At 42.3% G+C, this 16,163-nt stretch overlaps 1 pseudogene; it reads left to right on the top strand.

Annotated features, from left to right (window-relative positions):
- The window catches only part of LOC139310032 (zinc finger protein 850-like), a 38,035-nt pseudogene extending 22,110 nt beyond the window's left edge, over positions 1-15,925 (top strand).
- Positions 15,926-16,163: the final 238 nt, after the last annotated feature.

Here is a 16,163-nt window from a genome sequence, read left to right as displayed (position 1 = left end):
ACCGCCCTCCCAGCGGCGCCCAGCTGATGCAATCCTCTCATCGCCGTCCCTGGGTCATCCGAGAGCCGTCTTCTGTCGGAGACGGCTCATTTGAACTGTCAAAGGCTCAGCATATCGGGCAGAGGGCCGATGAGTGGAAAAACGGCCTTCCCCCGGTTTCCTGTCGCAACTCCTTCATCCTGATCTCAGCCGGCACTTCGGGGAACCGCCATCTCGCGCATGCGTAGCTAGATCACTTAAGGTCTTAAAGAAGAGATTGGACATCAGTTAGTCCAGACTAACATAGGGTCTCCTGCCTGAGCAGGGAATTGGACTAGATAGAAGACCCCCAAGGTCCCTTCCAACTCTGTTATTCTGTTATCGACTTGCTGTTTTCTTGGCAACAATACTGGACTGATCTGCATCTGCTTTCTTACTTCCAAGTCCACAAGCACAATATTTCCTATTGGTGCCCCATCTGTGTATTAAGCAGGTTCAACTGTGCTTAATCCCATACTTTGTTAAAAAAAAAAGCTATTGGGGACCTATTGGGATGTTTAGTTGTATAGGTGGTCCTCACTTACCACTTATTCCTTGAGCTTTCGAAGTTACAATGGCACTGTAAAAGCATACATTCATCTTGTACACAAATTTGTGGTCATGGTAGCACATTCAGTAACCCACACTTCAGAAGTTCCTGTGGGTATGAAGAGGCAGGAAAAGGAGTTGCACTAATTCTGGTGTTACCAACCGCTGCACATTGATGATGGTTGCAGCATCCCAAACTCATGATCCCCATTAGTGGCCGCCTCAGCTATCCTCTGCCAAGCAAAATCAATGGGTATACTGGTAGGAAGTTGCAAGTTATGTGTAATTGCCTTTAATCCCACAGTGATTTCTTTAACGGGCAAAAGTGATGCTTCAAATCTTGCAGAGGCTTTAGGCATCATTTCATCAGTTAAAGCCCCCAGATCTCTAAAAGTAACTCAGAAATGTTGGACTGTAACCATTTTAGGGCATTTTTCAGGTTGAAAACATGGATTTTCCGCATATATGTATACATTTATAGGCCTGTGTATTTGTACTTCTCTCTGTATGCATATATCTGCAATTGGATAATCTATCCCCAGCACTTCCAGATATGCAGCCATGTGAAAAAGGAAGTACACCCTCTTTGAGTTGTATGATTTTACATATCAGAATACAGTAAAAATCATTCAGTCCTTAGCAATTATTAAAGGTAGGTAAACACAACCTCAGATGAACAATTGTTGTTGTTGCGAAGTCGTGTCCAACCCATCACGACCCCATGGACAACGTTCCTCCAGGCCTTCCTGTCCTCTACCATCCTCTGGAGTCCGTTTAAGCTCACGCCTACTGCTTCAATGACTCCATCCAGCCACCTCATTCTCTATTGTCTTCTTCTTTTGCCCTCAATCTTTCCCAGCATTAGGCTGTTCTCCAGTGATTCCTTCCTTCTCATTAAGTGGCCAAAGCATTTGAGTTTAATCTTCACGATCTGGCCTTCTAAAGAGCAGTCAGAGTTGATCTCTGGGACTGACCGGGTTGATCGCCTTGCAGTCCAAGGGACTCGCAGGAGTCTTCTCCAGCACCATAGTTCAAAGGCCTCAATTCTTTGGCGCTCAGCCTTTCTTATGGTCCAACTTTCACAGCCATACATTGCAACTGAGAAAACCATAGCCTTAACTATACGCACTTTTGTTGGCAGGGTGATGTCTCTGCTTTTTAGTATGCTGTCTAGATTTGCCATAGCTTTCCTCCCCAGGAGCAAGCGTCTTTTAATTTCTTGGCTGCAGTCCCCATCTGCAGTGATCTTGGAGCCCAAGAAATTAAAATCTGTCACTACCTCCATTTCTTCTCCATCTATTTGCCAGGAATTGAGAGGGCCAGATGCCATGAGCTTAGTTTTCTTAATGTTGAGTTTCAAACCAACTTTTGCACTCTCCTTCACCCATATCAAGAGGCTCTTTCTGCATATCTGAGGTTGTTGATATTTCTCCCGGCAATCTTAATTCCAACTTTTGATTCATCTAGCCCCACCTTTCTCATGATGTGCTCTGCATATGAGTTAAACAGGCAGGATGACAGTATACAGCCTTGCCGGACTCCTTTCCCAGTTTTGAACCAATCAGTGGTTCTGTGTCCAGTTCTCACTGTTGCTTCTTGACCCGCATATAGGTTTCTCAAGAGACAAATAAGATGGTCTGGTGCTCCCATGTCTTTAAGAAATTACCACAATTTGTTGTGATCCACACAATCAAAGGCTTTAGTATAGTCAATGAAGCAGAAGTAGATGTTTTTCTGGAACTCCCTAGCTTTCTCCATGATCCAGTGTATGTTGGCAATTTGATCTCTAATTCCTCTGCATCTTTGAACTCCTGCCTGTACTTCTGGTAGTTCTCGATCCACATACTGCTGGAGCCTAGCTTGTAGGATTTTAAGCATAACTTTACTAGCATGTGAAATGAGTGCAATGGTGTGATAGTTTGAACTTCTTTGGCACTGCCTTTCTTTGGAATTGGAATGTAAAATGACCTTTTCCAATCCTGTGACCACTGTTGAGTTTTCCAAATTTGCAGGCAAATTGAGTGTAGCACTTTTACTGCATCATCTTTTAAGATTTTGAAATAGCTCCACTAGCTTTGTTGTTGCTCAGATTTCCTAAGGCCCATTTGACTTCACATTCTAGGATGTCTGACTCAAGGTCAGTGACCACCCCATCGTGGTTATCAGGGACGTCAAGCTCATTCTTGTATAGTTCTTCTGTGTAATTTTGCCACCTCTTCTTAATCTCTTCTGCCTCTGTTAGGTCCCTGCCATTTTGGTTCTTTATCATGCCCATCTTTGCATGAAACATTCCCTTCATATCTCCAATTTTCTTGAAAAGATCTCTGGTCCTCCCTATTCTATTGTTTTCTTCTATTTCTTTGCACTGTTCATTTAAAAAGGTATTCTTATTTCTTCTAGCTATTCTCTGGAATTCTGCATTCAATTTGGTGTATCTTTTTCTTTCTCCCTTGCCTTTTGCTTCCCTTCTTTCCTCAGCTATTTGCAAAGCTTCCTCAGACAGCCATTTTGCTTTCTTGCATTTCTTTTTCTTTGGGATGGTTTTAGTTGCTACCTCTTGTACAATGTTGCAAACCTCCGTCCATAGTTCTTCAGGCACTCTGTCTATCAGATCTAATTCCTTAAATCTATTTATCACCTCTACTGTATATTCTTTTGTGACCTAGGCTCACTTAGTCATTACAGAACATAATTAGTCTCAAACAAAACTATTTTATTATAACAGCTGAGAATTACTTCATTCCCAGCTTAATCCAAATTAATTCCAAAACTAGTTCTTCAGAAAAAGTCCTTCGGTCTTATCGCAAACCTTTATCTTCTTTGGCACCCTGCCAAAAGCCTTTCTTGGCAAAGTCCCATGAAGTTCAGAAACAAGAGATGCTTGCTTTCCTACAAAGAGCCCAAGAGCCTTTGCTGCTCTTTTAAGCCTTACAGGGTGGCAGGGAATCATCCCCTGGCCTTACTCCTGAGTCATCTTTTTTGCTTTAGCTGCTCTTGCCTTCTGGCAGCTCTGCGCATGTGTGCACTAGGAACAGGCTTCTCCTGTTCCTCTGCCTCTCTGCTGTCCGACTGTGGAGGCTCCGGAGTCCGCACATCACTGCCAACCTCCTCACTGCCCGACTCCGCTGCTAGCTCCGCGGGCTGCTGGTGGACCACAACATATTCATCAGGGATATGATTAAGTTCATATCTGAGTGGCCTAGTGCTTTTCCCTACTTTCTTCAATTTAAGCATAAATTTTGCCACCGTCAGCTCCTGGTCTTCAGGACCCTGAATACTTTCCGAATGCACTGTAGATGAGCAGCAACAATTGCTTCTCTAAGGTCCCTGCTGACATCTTTACTCTTTGGCATTTAACACAACCTCAATGCCAGAGACCAGCAATCTCCTAGAACTTTGGTTTTTATAGAGCACTTGATTAGCAGCACTGGGCTGCTACTTAGCCTCTTCATACCTATAGAAGAAAGAGGGTGCACTTTGTTTTTCTCTTATCTATATTTGATGATAACCCTTTGCTGGGCTAAGAATTTGTGACTGACACAAGTCAACAGGTGACTGTCATGATTGAATGGATAATGGAAATTGGATTCCGGTAGTCAAATGAGTCACAATTAATGTAAGAGATTATTCTAACATTGTGGCATGTATGCCTTTTCATTGCAATGTATACTTCTTTTGTTCACATCTTCTGCAACCCTTTTACAAACAATAAAAGCTACATTTTCAATTGAATCTTACAGACAAAGATGATGCCAAACTCCATAGATGTGCCTATTGTGAGAAAAGGAGACTTCAAATGACAAGCAATTATGCAGGGGAGAATCCCCTCTGGAGAACAGTCATACTAATTATCTGAATGTGGTAAAAGCTCAGGTCAGAACTGCCCCTTTTTGGTTCATGGAAGGATCTACATAGGAGAGATGCGCTACAAGTGTTCCCAATGTGGTAAATGCTTTAGCAAAAATGGCAACTTAGTGATGCATCAGAGGACTCACACCAGGGAGAAGCCGTATGACTGTCCTGATTGTGGGAAATGTTTCATTCGAAATTCCCACCTCGTGAGACACCAGAGGACTCACACAGGAAAGAAACCATTTGAATGTCCTGATTGTGGGAAAAGTTTCAGTTGGTACAGCAGCCTGTTGATACACCAGAGGACTCACACAGGGGAGAAACCCTTCGAATGTCCTGATTGTTGGAAAAGTTTCAGTCAGAATTCCAACCTGATAATACACCAGAGAACTCACACAGGAGAGAAACCCTTTAAATGTACTGATTGTGGGAAATGTTTTAGTCAGAATTATGGCCTGGTGATACACCAGAGGACTCACAGAGGAGAGAAACCCTTTGAATGTCCTGAATGTGGGAAAAGTTTTAGTCAGAATTCTGACCTGGTGAGCCATCAGAGGACTCACACAGGAGAGAAACCCTTTGAATGTCCTGATTGTGGAAAAAGTTTCAGTTACAATTCCAGCCTGGTAAACCATCAGAGAACTCACACAGGCGAGAAACCCTTTGAATGTCCTGATTGTGGGAAACGTTTCAGTCAGAATTCCAATCTGAGGAATCATCAGAGGACTCACACCAGGGAGAAGCCATATGACTGTCCTGATTGTGGGAAACATTTCATTGGAAATTCCCACCTCGTGAGACACCTGAGGAGTCACACAGAAGAGAAACCCTTTGAATGTTCTGATTGTGGGAAACGTTTCATTGGAAATTCCCAACTCGTGAGACACCTGAAGACTCACACAGGAGAGAAACCCTTTGAATGTTCTGATTGTGGAAAAAGTTTCAGTTACAATTCCAACCTAGTGATACATCAGAGAACTCACACAGGAGAGAGGCCCTTTGAATGTTCTGACTGTGGGAAATGTTTTAGTCTTAATTATGGCCTGGTGATACACCAGAGGACTCACACAGGAGAAAAACCCTTTGAATGTCCTGAATGTGGGAAAAGTTTTAGTCAGAATTCTGACCTGGTGAGCCATCAGAGGACTCACACAGGAGAGAAACCCTTTGAATGTTCTGATTGTGGAAAAAGTTTCAGTTACAATTCCAGCCTGGTAAGACATCAGAGAACTCACACAGGAGAGAAACCCTTTCAATGTTCTGATTGTGGGAAAAGTTTCCGTCACAATCCCAACCTGGTAAGACATCAGAGAACTCACACAGGAGAGAAACCCTTTCAATGTTCTGATTGTGGGAAAAGTTTCAATGAGAATTCCCACCTGCTAAGACACCAGAGGACTCACACAGGAAAGAAACCCTTTGAATGTTCTGATTGTGGGAAAAGTTTCAGTGAGAATTCCCACCTGTTGCTACACCAGGCAACACATTCACGAGAGAAACTAAATGTCCAGAGAGTGGGAAAAGTTTCAGTTACTGTTCTCATCTGATGAAACACCAGAGGACTCACACAGGAGAGAAACTCTTTGAATGTTCTGATTGTGGGAAAAGATTTAGTCAGAATTCCAACCTGATGAGACCTCAGAGAACTCACACAGGGGAGAAATCGTAGTGAGTATCTAGATCAGAGGTCTTCAAACTTAGCAGCTTTAAAACTTGTGGACTCCCAGAATTCTCTAGCCAGCTATGCTGGGAGTTGAATGCACAAGTCTTAAAGCTGCTAAATTTGAAGATCTCTGATCTAGTGTCTGAAAACTTTCAGTTCCCATTCTAATCTGTGAAAATACCAGAGGACTCATATAGGAAAGAAGCCATATGTATGTCTGGACTGTGGTAAAAGTTTCAGTTCCCATTCTGACCTGGTGAAACACCAGAGGACTCACAGAGGAGAGAAGCCGTATGAGTGTCCATATAGATTTTAGTACTAGTTCTAACCTTATAAATCATGTAGTTTTACACACAGAGGAGTAACCTTTCATATGCCCAGTCTGTGGACAATACTTCAGGCGTAAATCATCTCTTATTGCACACAAGGAAATCCACATGCGACAAAAGTTGATGAGTTTAGAGAAGGTCTGAAATTAGTTTGTGATCTCCCATTGAAAGTGTAGATTAGAAATTTAATTTACTATTTGAATTCTGCCAGATTGTTTTTACTCAAATGTGTCTCAGGATTAGGCCTGTAGATGGGGAGAAGAAATGGAAAACGTTAGTTTTGCAACGGCCCTTAAGCAAGTACTCCCAACCTTTTGTTCTCTTATGTAGCCGTTAAATAAATTTGTGAGTCGTTAAGCAGAACAGCTGTTATCTCAGGGTTGCAGACATAGCACAGGCCCAGGCTTGCCTTCCAAAGGCCTCCTCTACCCAAACCTTCCCTCCCCTACAGGCATTTTCACTCCCACTGGGTCCCTGCAGTCCTTAGGCTTGACTCCCACCCCACCAGGCCTCACAGCCTCCTCCATAACCTTTGAAGATCTCTGAACCTCAAGTTGGTGAGGAAGGCCAGGACACACATCCCAGGGCCGGATGGCTATGTCCTGGAAGCAGCCGTTATTTTCAGTGTGCCCGGGATTCAACCCTGGGCCATGTGATGGACTGTGGAAGCAGCTGCCATTTTGTCACACCTCCCTCAGGGCCAAAATGGCGGCTGCTTCTGAGTCATTGTTGCATGGGAGAGGGAGAAACTGCTCTGTTTCTCTTCCTTAACACTGTGCAAACTACATTATGGGATTGTGGGTGCACTGAAAATGATGGCTGTCTCCAGGAGGTCTCCAAAAGGTAAGTGTTTGATGGGTGAGGGGCGTGTTGAGAATAGGCCCATTGAAAATAGCAATGTAAAATTTCAAATGAAAAGCTATTCTGCCTTGCAGATGAACCTGATGATGAAGAGCTGTAGGAATATTGAGCTGAGAAGAAAAGGGATCCTGGCTTTGATCACAGGACCTCCAGGTTTATTAGCAACTCCTGCCGGGATCCCTTTTTCTTGGAAGTGCCTGTTTGTTATCCTTTGATGGATGTTGGGGGATAGCAGCACCAGATTGCTGACATAGTTGTTGTAACCGTATTTGGTGGTGACACTGAAAAAAATTGAACAATGGAAAATCTTTCATTTTTAATAATGCATTGTGTTAGAACTATCAGTAGCTTTTGACAAAAGAAAAAATTGGGTAGTGTCAGTATTGCTAAAAATGTAGGGCCAGGCAAGACAGACAGAATTGCCTCAAAGTGCGAGATGTGCAGTGAATAAATTTAATAATAAAATTCTAACGTAAAGCCCTTTTCTCAATTCTTGCTCCATGTTGTGGTCTCCACACATACAGTGAGTTTCTAACGCACTACAATTTTTCAGCTACCTGTAATCTGTCTCTTGTGCATTCTGCATCTCTATGACTAATCTGTATTCCTCAGCTTCCTTTCCCTCCTCCTTATAAATTTAAAATTTGAATCAATCAGTTTATTACAGTCTTAGACCAGAGACCAGAACAAATAAAAACACTCAGTAAATGTACAGTTAAAAATTCTAGTATAAAATAAAAAATAACAACTACAATCTATAATAAAATCCAGTCTGTCAATTATACATGGTCTAACTATACTAAAGTTACAATCCATAAACTCTGTGGTCAAAATTTGAATTTGAATTGTATATAAATCCAGCCACTCTATCTCTGATGATGTCAGTCACAATTAGGCTTCTGCCTCTTAATTTATGATTGCATTACTATCAGCCCCAGTCCTAAATTCTATGAAAGTACCAAATTTCTTTATGCACACTTAAACAATTAGAATGGCTAAACTGTATCTGTTTGGATAGGCATTCAGATTTCCTAGTGGTGAGCCATCCATGGACTAACCTAGCACAGCTGTGCTTATCCCAGGACTTCTTTTAAAGTAGCTACTGAGCACCAGTTGGGATGTTCAGATTTATAGACAGTCCTTGCTTACCATTTTCCACTCAGCTTTCAAAGTTACAGTGGCACTGAAAAAGAAGACTTAAAACTTTTCCTCAAAGTTTTGTCAATCACAGTTATCTGGAGGTGGCACTGGCTTGCATTTATGACAGTTGCAGTGTCCCAGAATCATAGACTCACCATTTAGAACCTTCACAATTGGCTTCCAACAAACCAAATCAATTAGAAATTGACAGGAAGTTGCAAGTCACAGTCATGTTACATTGCTCTGTGCAGACCACCGTGATTTGTTTAATGACCATCACAGTTATTTGGGGGTGGCTATATTTCTTGATTCTCACAGGTAAAAAACTAAATGTCAAACCCCAAGCCTAGCAAACAAGGTGCCAGCTGTAACTGCAAGCAGGGAACAAAAGGGGCAATAGAGCTTATGCTAAGTAGAGGTTGGTTAAAACTCTGAAGCATTAAACAGGAAAAGCAGAGGGGGGGATATAGATTGAGCGCTTTGACAGGTTGCTGTGCTGAAAAACAAACAGCAAATGCGGGATTTGGGGAGAGATAAGCTGCATGCTTTAAACAGGAAAAGGGGAGGGGGGAAATGAGTCTGTGTAGAGAGATAAAAGGACTGACCTATCCCTTGTCACACATTCACCTTTGTTGCACCAGTATTTGCAAATACGTTAATAAAATCCTTTGCTACTTTCAAGTTATTGTCTCGGGTAGTTCCATATGCAAACATGCACTGTTTAACACATCTATAGAAGAGGTTGTACTTGGCTCAACGGCAGTAACTGCGAGAGGGATCTAGGAGTTCTAGTGAACAATCACCTCAAGAATGAGCTAGCAGTGTGCTCCAGTTGCAGAAAAAGCCAATACAGTCCTAGTCTGCATCAACAGAGGGATAGTATCAAGATCACATGAAGTGTCAGTACTGCATTCCACCGTACTAGTAAGGCTACACTTGGAATATTGCGTCCAGAGGAGAAGCACAGAGGAACTACTGGATCACTCATGGGAGGAAGGTAGTGTGTGGAGTGGCTTTTGTGCTCTTCCAAGGATTGAAACAGTAGCTGGCAGGTGAGTTGAGGGCAGGTGGGAAGAGCGTCCAGAAGCAAATCTGGCTGTTTGGTTTCCTCCATGGTGTAAGAATCAGAGGGTATAGCATAAAATATAGAGTAACAGACCCAAAGGTGCTTTTTTTTCAAGAGGCAACTGGACTTTCTGGTTTTTCTTTGAATAAGTATCCCTTGTCATCCAGGAAGCTAAACATCTTCAAAGAAAAACCAGAAAGTCCTGTTGCCTCTTGAAAAAAAGCACCTTTGAAACAGGTTGATATCTTTCCCAAGAGCAGTAAACTGTGAGGGGGAATCTAGGAGTACTAATAGACAACGACTGAAGTACGAAATAGCAGTGTGCTGCAGCTGCAGAAAAAGCCTACACAGTCCTAGTCTGTATCACTAGGGGAATAGTATTAAAAAATCAGTGTTAGTAACTTTTAGTTACTGCTGCACTCGAAATACTGCTTCCAGTTTCGGTTACCATGATACAAAAAAAGATGTTGAGACTCTAGAAAGAGTAGGGGACTGGCGGCTAAAACATCGGATGAGCAGTTGCAAGAACTGGATATGTCTGACACAGAGGACTAAGGGTGACATGATAGGAGTCTTTCAGTATTTGAAGGACTGACACATTAAGAAGGGGTCAACCTATTCTCTAAAGTGCCTGAGAGCAGTAAATGAAGTAACAGGGAGACTTATCAAAACCAAATCCTTCCTAGAATTGAGACGGTCCCTGTCTGTGAAACCAATAAATCAGTGGAACAGCTTGCCTCCACAACTTCTGGGTACTCCAACAATGGGGTTTTTAAAGAGGAGACTGGACAGCTGTTTGCACAGAATGGTATAGGGCAGAGGTCTTCAAACTTGGCAGCTTTAAGACTTGTGGACTTCAATTCCCAGAATTCTCCAGCCAGCTATAGCTGGCTGGAGAATTCTGGGAATTGAAGTCCACAAGTCTTAAAGCTGCCAAGTTTGAAGACCTCTGGTATAGGGTCTCCTGCTTAGAGAGGTGGTCCCTTCCAACTCCTATTCCGTAATTCTGTTTGAACTTCATAAACTTTGAGGACTCGGCACGTAGCGAAACTTCACAAGCTAAGTAGTTTCACATTTCACTTGGCTCAGTTGCTGGGAGTCGAAAACGATTTGACAGCATGTAGTCAGTGAAAACATCTTGCAGACGCCTTAGGCAGAGACAGGACAAGCCTGTTTTTCGACCTCCTAGGTTGAGATGGCGGTCAGATAGGCAGCGTCCATGATTAGAGAGCCAACATCACAAGAGCGCCATCTGTTGGAAGTAAAAGGACCTGAAACCATAGAGTACTGTATTGCTAGGCAGGATGGGAGGAGCGCAGACGAACTTCCTCTTCCGGATCGCTCATGGGAGGAAGGTGGTGTGCAGGGTAGTATTTGTGCTCTTCCAAGGATCAAAGCATCAGCTGGAAGGTGAGTTGAGGACAAGTCGGAGGGGTTCGGGTGCTGCCAGCCAATGCACATTTATGATGGTCGCAGCATCCCACCATCATGATCCCCATTTTTGACCTTCCCAGCCAGTTTCTCATAGGCAAAGTCAGTGGGGATGCAAGCGACAATCACGTGAAATTGCCTTTAACAACCCACAGTGATTTGCTTAACAACCGCAGAGGAAGTTGGCATGATGTAAATTGGCACTGTCATGTGACATCATGCTTCATGATCGGGCTGCTTAGTGACACAGATGCCAGTCCCAAATGTGAGGACTACTTGAATGTGAGGACTCACAGTAGGACAGTATTTTTCTGTCCTTACTTGGAGCTCAGGATTTCCATGGGTATAACTGGTGTTTCAAATCTTGTAGAGGCTTTAGGCATCATTTCATCAGTTAAAGCCCTCACGTCTCTAAATTTAACTCAGAAGGTTTGACTTAACTATCTTGAGACCTTTTTTAGGCTGAAAACACATGGATTTTCCACATATATACATTTGTAGATCTGTGTACTTATATTTATCCTTTGTATTCATATATTTATAATTGTATAATCTATCCCCAGCACTTCCAGATATGTAGTCATGTGAAAAAGAAAGTACACCCTCTTTGAGTTGTGTGGTTTTATATATCAGAATACAGTAAAAATCATCCGGTCCTTAGCAATTCTCAAAGATAGGTAAACACAACCTCAGATGAACAATAATACCTGACATATCATGTCACCATTTATTCTACAAAAAGAAAGGCAAAATAGAGAAGCCATATGTGAAAACCTAACACTTTATGATGTGGTATAGGGTTTCCTGCCTAAGCAGGAGGTTGGACCTCCAAGGTCCCTTCCAACTGTTATTCTATTCTATTCTATTCTATTCTATTCTATTCTATTCTATTCTATTCTATTCTATTCCATTCCATTCCATTCCATTCCATTCCATTCCATTCCACTCCACTCCACTCCACTCCACTCCACTCCACTCCACTCCACTCCACTCCCACCTTTAATAGCAAAAACGTCAAGTAATTGTTTTCTATATAACTTGGCTGCTACTTCACCTCTTCCTACCTATGGAAGCAGTAAGGGTGTACTTAGTTTTTCACAGTGTTTCGCTTCTCCATTTTGGGTTTCTTTTTGTAAAAAAAATGATAACATGGATGTAATATGTCATGTATTGTTCTTCATCTGAGGTTATATTTACCAATTTTTAAGAACTGCTAAGGACCAGATGATTTTTACTTTGTGATGATATGTAAAATCAAATAACTCAAAGAGGGTGTTCCTTCTTTTTCACGACTGTATTTGATGATAACCCTTTCCAGGGCTCAGAATTTGTGACTGAGCCAAGTGAACAAGTAAATTTCATGCATGAATGGATATTTGAACTTGGATCTTGGTAGTCAAATGAATCATAATTAATGCAAGAGATTATTTTAGCATTGTGGCATTTTTGCTTTTCACTTATATACTCTTTTTTTTTCACACATTTTGCAACCATTTTATAAAGTTACATTTTTTTTGAAACTTATAGACAAAGGATGGCAATAAGAGCACTCTGGATGACTGAGAATAACAAGCAACATTGAAAAGGAAAGCAAATCAAGTCAGAAATCAAAGTATTTTCCATTTCCTTCAGAAAACCACACAATTCTTCTCTGTCCCCAGCAAATGATAGACAAAAAAGAGAAAACTAAGAAGAGATTTCGAGCTGGAAAAAGTAGAGTGCAGAACTCAAGGATATATTACATGAAAGGTCAAGGAAGATTATTTTTTCATTCAGAAAAAGAGGGAAATATCTGGAAGTCAGTGGGGAGAAAAAGGTCAATTGGATAGTCACATAGGGCAGACAGTAATGTAGGCCTCGCTGTGGGAGGAAGAAAATTACCACTTAATCAAAGCATCACAAAACAAAGGATCATCCATATTTTTGACCTCCTCAGGAATATTGATTGTCCAGGAATTGAATAGTCACATAGTATGCTGTGCAACTTACGTATAGACATATAACTGTGGTTTAGTGGGGTTATTAATATTCCACTGCAACTCCCTTCACCAAAAACCCAGAACTGTCCCAATTAAGTCCAGCGACAAGCAGACCAATGCTAGTCTACAGTGCAATAGCCAATGAGTACACAAGGCACCTGAACATTTCCCCATCAAAATAAATGTACCAGGCAAAATTAAATCCACAATACAAGAGGGTTCACGAGGCAAGAAAAATCAAATTCACAAGGCATGATCCAAATCAAGGCACGGTGTCAGTGGAAAGTGAGGCAAGAGTCACACCAACCAGAAAACACACAGCTAGGAAATGAACACATTCCCAGCATCGCTTCCATCTTTGTGCTGTGCTAAATAGCCAGCTTCCGTTGCAGCCCTTATAAAGAAGGGCAAGGCTTTCTCCTCACGAGTAATCTGGCTGACCTCTGCTCCTGCTTTTTCTCTGCCTTGGATTAGGTGCAAAAGGCAGTTCCTCTTCCTCCTCACTGACTGGCTGCATGCTTTCCCCAACCAAAGCCTCAGGACTCCTGCTGCAGCTGTGCTTCAGCCAAATCTTTCTCAGATGACTGATTGGAGCCATAGACCAACTCCCTTCCAGATGTGGCCAGAACTGGTTCATCTTCCTCTGAGATGATATCTGAAGAGTGATCTGGGAAAGCATCTGGAGGACTCATCACAGGCAGACAGTAATACAGGCCTCGAACTGGGAGGAAGAAAACAATAGCTGCAATCAAAGCAAAACTAAATAAGGGATCATGCATATTTTTGGCCTCCTCAATAATATCAGTGCTGGAAAAGCTCCATAGATGTGCCTACTGTGGGGAAAGCACAGACTGCAAATCACAACTGATTATGCACAAGAGGATCCACACTGGAAGAAAGCCATATTAATGCTATGAATGTGACAAAAGCTTTCGTCAAAATAGTTCACTTGTGGTTCATAGAAAGACCCACACAGGACAGATGCCCTATAACTGTTCCCAATGTGGTAAATGCTTTCGCAAGCATGGCAACTTGGTGATACATCAGAGGACTCACGCCAGGGAGAAACCATGTGAGTGTCCAGTTTGTGGGAAAAGTTTCATTGCAAATTCCCACTTGGTGATACACCAGAGGACTCACATAGGAGAGAAACCTTTTGAATGTTCTGATTGTGGGAAACGTTTTGGTAACAATTCCAGCTTGGTGACACACCAGAGGATTCACACAGGAGAGAAACCCTTTGAATGTCCTGATTGTGGGAAAAGTTTCAGTCAGAATTCCACTCTGGTGATACACCAGCGGATTCACACAGGAGAGAAACCCTTTGAATGTCCTGATTGTGGGAAAAGTTTCAGTGTAAGTTCAAGTCTGGTGATACACCAGAGGACTCACACAGGAGAGAAACCCTTTGAATGTCCCGATTGTGGGAAAGGTTTTCTTCATAATTCCCACCTGGTAATACACCAGAGGACTCACACAGGAGAGAAACCCTTTGAATGTCCTGATTGTGGGAAAAGTTTCAATCAGAATTCCAATCTGGTGATACACCAGAGGACTCACACAGGAGAGAAACCCTTTGAATGTCCTGACTGTGGAAAACATTTCAGTCACAATTCCAGTCTGGTGATACATCAGAGGATTCACAAGAGAGAGAAATCATATAAGTGTCCTGATTGTGGGAAAAGTTTCAGTCATAATTCCAACCTGGTGAAACACCAGAGGACTCACACAGAAGAGAAACCATTTGAATGTCCTGATTGTGGAGAAAGTTTCAGTCAGAATTATCACTTGGTGAACCATCAGAGGACTCACAAAGGAGAGAAATTGTATGAGTGCCCTGATTGTGGTAAAAGATTCAGTTACCATTTTAACCTGGTGAACCATCAGAGGACTCACACAGGAGAGAAACCGTACGAGTGTCCACATTGTGGGAAAAGTTTCAGTTACCATTGTAACCTGGTGATACACCAGAGGATTCATACAGGAGAGAAACCATATGAGTGTCCAGAGTGTGGGAAAAGTTTCAGTCAGAATTCTAATCTTGTGATACACCAGAGAACTCACACAGGAGAGAAACCCTATGAATGTCCTCATTGTGGGAAGCATTTCAGTCAGAATTCTCAACTACTGATACACCAAAGGACTCACACGGGAGAAAAACCATTTGAATGTCCTGATTGTGGGAAAAGTTTCAGGAAGAATTCTGACCTAGTGAACCACCAGAGGACTCACACAGGAGAGAAACCATATGAGTGTCCAGTTTGTGGGAAAAGTTTCATTGCAAATTCCCATCTGGTGAAACACCAGAGGACTCACACTGGAGAGAAACCATATGAGTGTCCACAGTGTGGGAAAAGTTTCAGTCAGAATTCCAACCTGGTGAACCACCAGAGGACTCACACAGGAGAGAAACCCTTTCAGTGTCTTGATTGTGGGAAAAGTTTCAGTTACCGTTCCAATCTTGTGATACACCAGAGGACTCACACAGGAGAGAAACCCTTTGAATGTCCTGACTGTGGGAAACGTTTCAGTCTCAATTCCAGTCTAGTTATACACCAGAGGACTCACACCGGAGAGAAACCCTTTGAATGTCCTGACTGTGGGAAATGTTTCAGTCAGAATTCCCACCTGGTAATACATCAGAGGTCTCACACAGGAGAGAAGCCCTTTGAATGTCCTGCATGTGGGAAAAGTTTCAGTCAGAATTCACACTTAGTGATACACCAGAGGACTCACACAGGAGAGAAACCATATGAATGTCCAGAGTGTGGGAAAAGTTTCAGTTACGCTTCTGTGCTTGTGAAACACCAGAGGACGCATACAGGAGAGAAACCATAAAAGTATCTAGATTGTGGGAATGATTTCTGTATTAGGCCTAAGATTATCAGCCATGTACCTTTATACACAAGGGAGAAATTTCAAATATCCAGTCTATAATCTTTCAGGCATAAATCACTTCTTATTGCACACAAGGTAATGCACATGAGGCAAAAGTTGATGAGTTTAGAGAAGGCTTGCATTTCATTTCTGATCTCCTATTGGGAGATGAATGGCCAGAATTCTGCCCTGATTCTTTTTAGTCAACACATCTCAGGAATTGGTGGAGAGAGAAAAAAATGGGAAATGGTAGGCTGTTAAAAGCCAGCTACCTGTTTCTGGTAATCAGCAGATGTTTCCGGATATTCCCTTTTGCAGCACCTGTGAAATTGCTGCAAAGAGGCTTTTGGGTGGTGTTTTTTGTACATTGATTATGGAATTCCCACATTTCAGCCTTC

Source organism: Pituophis catenifer, unplaced genomic scaffold (assembly GCF_029215685.1).
Source record: "Pituophis catenifer annectens isolate HBS135680 unplaced genomic scaffold, rPitCat1.0.hap2 SCAF_2, whole genome shotgun sequence".
NCBI lineage: Eukaryota > Metazoa > Chordata > Lepidosauria > Squamata > Colubridae > Pituophis > Pituophis catenifer.
The sequence above is the reverse complement of the archived record's forward strand: the minus strand, read 5'-3'. Positions and strand labels throughout refer to the sequence as shown.